This window comes from Mytilus galloprovincialis, chromosome 7 (genome assembly GCF_965363235.1).
Source record: "Mytilus galloprovincialis chromosome 7, xbMytGall1.hap1.1, whole genome shotgun sequence".
Classification (NCBI taxonomy): Eukaryota; Metazoa; Mollusca; class Bivalvia; order Mytilida; family Mytilidae; genus Mytilus; species Mytilus galloprovincialis.
In genome coordinates this window covers 11,138,571-11,146,530 of record NC_134844.1, presented here as the reverse complement: position 1 = coordinate 11,146,530, position 7,960 = coordinate 11,138,571, and positions in this window count along the sequence as shown.

Genomic DNA, 7,960 nt, shown 5'->3' with positions numbered 1-7,960 from the left:
AGAAACTTTGTAACATAAGGCATCTATATATATACGAAGCATCCACCTTCTAAAATATAAAGCTTATAAGAAGCTAGAAATACTTTTTCTCCACTAACCACACAATAAAATCTTTTGTGGTCATAAACCTTGTGTTAAAATTTCATAGATTTCTTTTCACTTTTACTAAAGTTAGAGTGCGAAAACTACAAGTATTCGGACGACGACGACGACGCCAACATGATACCAATATACGACCAAAAAATTTTCAATTTTTGCGGTCGTATAAAAATCTGTAATGTTAATTTTTCTCTTATTATAAGAAATAGGATAACTATATTTCTTTCAAGGTCCTCATACCCATCAGACAGTTTTCACTTGACCTTGATCTCATTTCATGGCCATGGATCAGTGAGCAAGGTTTAGTTTTTGTGGTCAAGTCCATATCTTAGATACTATAAGCAATAGGTCTAGTATATTCTCTGTATGGAAGCATTGTAAGGTGTACATGTGCAACTGGCAGGTATCTTCTGACCTTGACCTCATTATCATGGTTCAGTGGTTATAGTTAGGTTTTTTTGTGTTTTGGTCTGTTTTTCTTATACTATATGCAATACGTCTAGTATATTTGGTGTATGGAATGAATTTAAGGTGTACATGTCTAACTGGCAGGTGTTAATATCTGACCTTGACCTCATTTTCATGGTTGAGTTGTCAAACTTAAGTTTTGGTCTTTTTTCCACCCACCCTGATATTTGAACTCATTAGAGATATTTCTGATGTTAACACTTTGACATAAATTCAATTCACCTCAACAAATGTTAGCACAACAGTGCTTACCCTTTATTTACATTTTGAGGGCTGAACTTCCCTCATCTGTTTGTATTAGTCCTGATTTTCAAATTCGGTTGATATTTCTGATGAAAGCTTTCCAATTAAATTTGTCAAACTCAAATGACATCACTTTCAAAGTTGATTTCCAATTATAATGATATTTACTTGTACTAGGACAGAAATGTCCAAGAAAAATTAATACTTGGTTCAAATTGTCAAACTGCTCTGAAATAAATAGTTGATTCAGAAGTATTGACATTAATGAGCTTTCAGTGTCAATTTCCTTGTTTTTCACATTTTAAAGCAGCACAATGATCCAGAGTACTTACAATATCAGGACAGACAAAATAAAATTGAGAATGGAAATGGGGAATGTGTCAAAGAGACAACAACCCTACCATAGAGCAGACAACAGCAGAAGGTCACAAAAAGGTCTTCAATGCAGCGAGAAATTCCCGTACCCGTAAGTGTCCTTCAGCTGGCCCCTAAACAAATATACATACTAGTTCAGTGATAATGAACGCCATACTTAACTCCAAATTGTACACAAGAAACTAAAAGTTAAAACAATACAAGACTAACAAAGGCCAGAGGCTCCTGACTTGGGACAGGCGCAAAAATGTGGCGGGGTTAAACATGTTTGTGAGATCTCAACCCTCCCCCTATACCGCTAACTAATGCAGAAAAGTAAACGCATAACAATACGCTCATTAAAATTCAGTTCAAGAGAAGTCTGAGTCTGATGTCACAAGATGTAACCAAAAAAAATAAACAAAATGACAATAATACATAGATAACATCAAAAAAAAAATGGCCTTCTTTGTAAAAATGTTTTTTCCAATTTCCTTGCAAATAACATGGCTTCAGAAATCCCCATTTCTGCAAAATACAACTGACATATCAAGCTGAATTGTGACCTCACATACATGTACACCATGTTTTAGTTGCAATTGGAACACTGCATTGTAAACTAATGGAAATAATTTCACATTTAAATTCTAAATTATACAAGTGTTTACTTTCAAATATAGCTAAATATAGACTGTAACAACATACAAATGTATTTTATATTTATTTCATATAAACTCAAAAATAATAAATTTATTATAAACTAAGAAATACAATTAAAATTGCTCCAACAAAATGTTCACTGGCTCAAAGTTTTAATATTCATTCACAGTATGGATTCAAATGCATAAATATGTACAAAATATCCTAACAACCATTCTACAACAATTTCATTCAAAATAACAAATATTTTACAACCAGATACTATTAAATTGAAACATAATTAAGTCAATTCTCTCAACTGAACTAGACAATATATAAACATAAATATGTTAAAGTAAAATATACCAATATCACATTGTAATGTTTAAATGTAGTTATTTGTTTAAGATCATTTATTTGTAATTGTAAATCTAGTCAAAGTGTAGGGCAATGATTACTATAGATTTTGTGACCCGATCAAACTTTAAACCCAAATTTATTATAAACTTGTAAAGATCTTCAATGTTAGATTATTGGTATTATATATTATGTAAACAAGAGTGCACACGCTGAAATGTCTCGCCTTCTATACTAATCATTGATATTATGTTGATAGTCCTAAGTATAAAGCTAAGCTTTAATACAACTGTCACATAAACTAAACATTAACCAAGATAACTAAACAAAGACCAATGAACCTTGAAAATGAGGTCAAGGTCAGATGAACCATGCCAGTCAGACATGTACAGCTAACAATGCTTCTATACAACATATATAGTTGACCTATTACTTATAGTTTAAGAAAAATAGACCAAAACACAAAAACTTAACACTGTGCAATGAACCGTGAAAATGAGGTCAGGGTCAAATAAAACCTGCAAGTTCACATGACATCTGCCCGCTAGATAGGTACACCTTACAATCATTCCATACAACAAATATAGTAGACCTATTGCATATAGTATGAGAAAAACAGACCAAAACACAAAAATTTAACTATAACCACTGAACCATGAAAATGAGGTCAAGGTCAGATGACACCTGCCAGTTGGACATGTACACCTTACAGTCCTTCCATACACCGAATATACTAGCCCTATTGCTTGTAGTATCTGAGATATGGACTTGACCACCAAAACTTAACCTTGTTCACTGATCCATGAAATGAGGTCGAGGTCAAGTGAAAACTGTCTGACAGACATGAGGACCTTTCAAGGTACGCACATATCAAATATAGTTATCCTATTACTTATAATAAGAGAGAATTCAACATTACAAAAAATCTGAACTTTTTTTTCAAGTGGTCACTGAACCATGAAAATGAGGCCAAGGACATTGGACATGTGACTGACGGAAACTTCGTAACATGAGGCATCTATATACAAAGTATGAAGCATCCAGGTCTTCCACCTTCTAAAATATAAAGCTTTTAAGAAGTTAGCTAACACCGCCGCCGCCGCCGTAGCCGCCGCCGGATCACTATCCCTATGTCGAGCTTTCTGCAACAAAAGTTGCAGGCTCGACAAAAATCAAATGTTCCTTTAACAACAATAAACTGTCACCAATGAATAATGCAAGAATTACCCAAGAAGAGCAGGAATTATATGTATAATGTCTATGCCAAATACTTTAATATTATCTGGTCAATTAGAGTAAATATCATTGTGATGGTATATGCATTAAGTTTGAAATTGACAAGTCTGATTAATAAAGTCATCTTTAGAGGTCAAGATCATATGAACCATGCCCGACAGACATGTAAACCTTTAAATAATTTTTAAGCATCTTAGAAATAGACGAATGTGTCCCCTTGCCTGTAGTGTATGCCCTAATTTTTTTACAGTTAAGGGTTTTTTGCTTGCAAGAGAGCTTATTCCATTTTCATATTTCTGTGTCATTTTGGTCTCTTGTGGAGTTTTCTCATTGGCAATCATACCACATCTTCTTTTTATATAAAACCACAAAAACAAAACATTGTCTAATGAACCATAAGAAAGGTCAAGGTTAAATGAAACTTACAACTTACAATCATTCCATACACCACAAATATAGTTGAACTATCACTTTATATATAAAGATCGAAGATTGATTTGACCACAGAACTTAACCATGATCACTGATCCATATAGTTGAGTGAGGTTACACACCATTATTCCGACAGCCCATTATTCCGACAGCCCATTATTCTGACAGCCCATTGTTCCTTCAGCCCATTGGTCTGACAACCCATTATTCCGACAACCCAATATTCGGACAACCCATTGCACTGACAGCCCAATAATCAGACAACCCATTAGTCCGACACTTATCAAGTATCAGGGTATCAGGGCAAAACAAAATTTGTCAGGCTATGTTATAGTTATTGATCAAGCAAGTCGGTATATTGGATTTAATCTGCACAGCTTGGGTGACCCTGATTAACCCGAACAACTTAGGAGTTCGGGTTAAAGGGTCACACGAGCGTGCAGATTAAATCTAATATTCGGATTTGATTGGCCAATAACTGTTTTAACACATGACGCCATCAATTCACGTAACCGTTATGGAAATATGCAAACAATATTCCGCAATCCACAGCTCCTACAAAGTTTTTTCTAGGGTAAAGAAAGGAGGAAATACGACTTTGGTAAGTTTTGAATAAAAACATTTTTTTTAAATTTAGACTTATTCTAAAATTGCGATTTAATTGTAGATTTTTTTTTATCATTTCTGTTAAAGTTATTCCTTAATTGCTTTTGAATTTCTTTCCCTCAATGATATGCTTAGAAAAAGATGAACCAAGGAAGATGTTATATTAACTAAATTTAAAACGTTAAATATACAAGAAATACATTTTCTCTTTCCAATCTTTTAAAAAACAAGAGGCTCTCAAGAGCCTGAATCGCTCACCTGAATTTTTTTGGTTTAATCTCTCATCAATGATTATTTTGGCTTTTCAATTTATTTAAATGTTCTTTGAATCGTCCTATTTTCTTCAAAAGCAAAAAAAAATCATTTTCTCCTATGTTCTATTTTAGCCATAGGAGCTATGTTTCTTGACATACAAGGAAATGAAATATAAAATTTATACTAGATACTCTGAAACTCTGAAACTCATTTAGCCTAAGTTTGGCTGAAATTGATACAGCAGTTTCATAAGAGAAGATTTTTTAAAGTAAGTCAACATGATGAACAAATTGTGAAAAAAGTCTTTAAAGGGCAATAACTCCTAAAGAGGTCAATTGACAATTTTGGTCAAATTGACTTATTTGTAGATCTTACTTTGCTGATCATATTTGCTGTTTACAGTTTATCTTTATCTATAATAATATTCAAGATAATGACCAAAAACTGCAAAATTTCCTTAAAATTACCAATTAAGTGGCAGCAACCCAACAATTGGATGTTTGATTCATCTGAAAATTTCAGGGCTGATAGATATTGACCTAATGAACATTTTTACTCCCGTCAGATTTGCTCTTGATGCTTTCGTTTTTGAGATATAAGCCAAAAACTGCATTTGACCCCTATGTTCTATTTTAAGTAACGGCGGCCATGTTTTTTGACGGATCAAAAATCAAAGCACACACTTTGTGCAGGATAATCTAAGGAACAACCATGCTAAGTTTTAACCAAATCCATTCAGTAGTTTCAGAGGAGAAGATTTTTTAAAGTTAGCAAATATGATGAACAAATTGTGAAAAATTGTCATTAAAGGACAATAACCCCTTAAGGGGTCAATTGACAATTTTGGTCATATTAACTTATTTGTAGATCTTACTTTGCTGATCTTTTTTGCTGTTTACAGTTTATCTTTATCTATAATAATATTCAAGATAATGACCAAAAACTGCAAAATTTCCTTAAAATTACCAATTAAGTGGCAGCAACCCAACAATGGTTTGTTTGATTCATCTGAAAATTTCAGGGCTGATAGATCTTGACCTAATGAACATTTTTACCCCATGTCAGATTTGCTCTAAATGCTTTCGTTTTTGAGATATAAGCCAAAAACTGCATTTGACCCCTATGTTCTATTTTAAGTAACGGCGGCCATGTTTTTTGACGGATCAAAAATCGAAGCGCACATTTTGTGCAGGATATACTAAGGAACAATCATGTTAAGTTTCATTCAAATCCATTCAGTAGTTTCAGAGGAGAAGATGTTTGAAAAATTGTTAACGACGACAGACGACGACGACGACGTCGACGACGACGGACGCCAAGTGATGAGAAAAGCTCACATGGCCTTTTAGGCCAGGTGAGCTAAAAAAGGGAAGAAAAACCATTCTTTTTTCCTATTTTGAAACTACAATGTACAAAGTTCAACTTTGTCGTAATTTCAAGGCAGATGGCGGATTCGGGGGTGAGGGCGAATAGGTCTTATAGTCACCCTTGGATTGGACAAAGTATCGTGCTTTAGCATAATATCGTCAATATTGTTTTTATACTCGCTTCACTCTGTGATTTTTTTTTAATTTTATAGAGTAACACTCCTTTTTATATCGAGGAACCGCCCCTGAAGGTTAAAAAAGATTTCAACTGTGAAGTATATCTGAGGTAGTTAATGCACACCTTTGCTGTGCATTATCCAGATTATAGCACAGTAAGAACAAAGAGATTTTATCCATGTCATGTGTTAACTGTATTATTACGTATATGTTATAACATATTTTTAAGAAATAACTCCGTATTTATTAAATAGGTAGTCCGAATACTTTCTATATACTCAATCCGAAATCTGTATAAAGAATTATAGAACAGAATATAATATTTCATTTTCCAAATTACCAGGTCTATAAAGAGCATATATATAAAAGTGTTTGTTCAACAGGAACTTGTTTAGTGATGATTCTGAAAACTCATCACACAGTATAGCTGACTTCAATAAACCAAATCTAAGAAATCCTTGTAATGTAGTTCATGAGAAAGATGTAACGAAAAAATTCATGGGACGGATGGAAGGACAGAGGTAACACAGTAAACCCCCACTTTTGATTCATAGGCGCTTGGGTATTATGAAACAGACATATTTTATATTTATTTTTTGTTGTTGATTAAAATATCCATTTTTTGGAAAATCATTATATCACTATAGGCCTCAGTCAGAATCAGAGCCAAATAAAATTTAGAAAATCCAACTAACACATCTATATCTAATAACAAGACCTGTTGTACATATATTTCCCCATCATAGTCAAGTTTTCTTGTGTTAACATCAAATCAAATTTTGAAGATTTATCATGTTTATCTAACTTTTTTAAAGTTTTGACAAATGCTAGAAATATGCTAAAAGAGTTTGTCTCTCAAATTATTATGAAGTGAGCATTTGATTGCAAAATGAACCTCATCCTCAGGTGTACAATTTAAACAGTAGCACTAAGATATAGCAATATGATTTTTTAGTATCTGGCATTTTTAATTCCTAATGTAATTGGTGAGCACAGATTCTTAGTTAACATATGAACTGCCTTTCATAAAATCAATGATATCTAAATATTTTTCTTCTTAAAAACAGTTTTTGAAAGGAAAAATAAGTATCAAGTTTGCCATTATCTGAGTGTTCACATTCCCGAAAATGATATTCATAAAATCGCACAGGTGGGTGTCTTGGTAGAAGCTGGAATTGCTCATCTTTTCGGAACACCTATTTCGTCCTATTTCTCTTCTTATTTGTTAGGATCTGGGTTTGTATTTGTCTCTTTGTTTTTCTCATTTTGACTGACGCTACATTAGTCGATAATTTCTGCGAGTAGTTGCAATAAGCATTTGTATCAACTCCAATATACTGAGACAAATATCCTGAATGAGAAGAATAATTGGAATCAAAACGGACAATAACACATATGATAGAAAACGGAGTTGGTCTTTTTAGAGAAAATTTACCCATACACTTAAGACAAAGGAATAATGAGGTGTCAGAATAATCAGTTGTCGGAATAATGGGCTGTCGGAGTAACAGGCTGTCTGAATAGTGGGCTATCGGAGTAATGGGCTGTCAGAATAATGGTTGTCGGACTAACGGGATGTCACCGTTGAGTGAACCCTGCCTGACAAAAATGTAGATTTTGAAAGGATCCTATATTTTGTGCACACAAGGTATGAAGCATCCCGGTTCACCTCTTAAATATAAATCTTTCTATAAATAGGTTATGCCACAGTCAGATTGTAGTCCCTA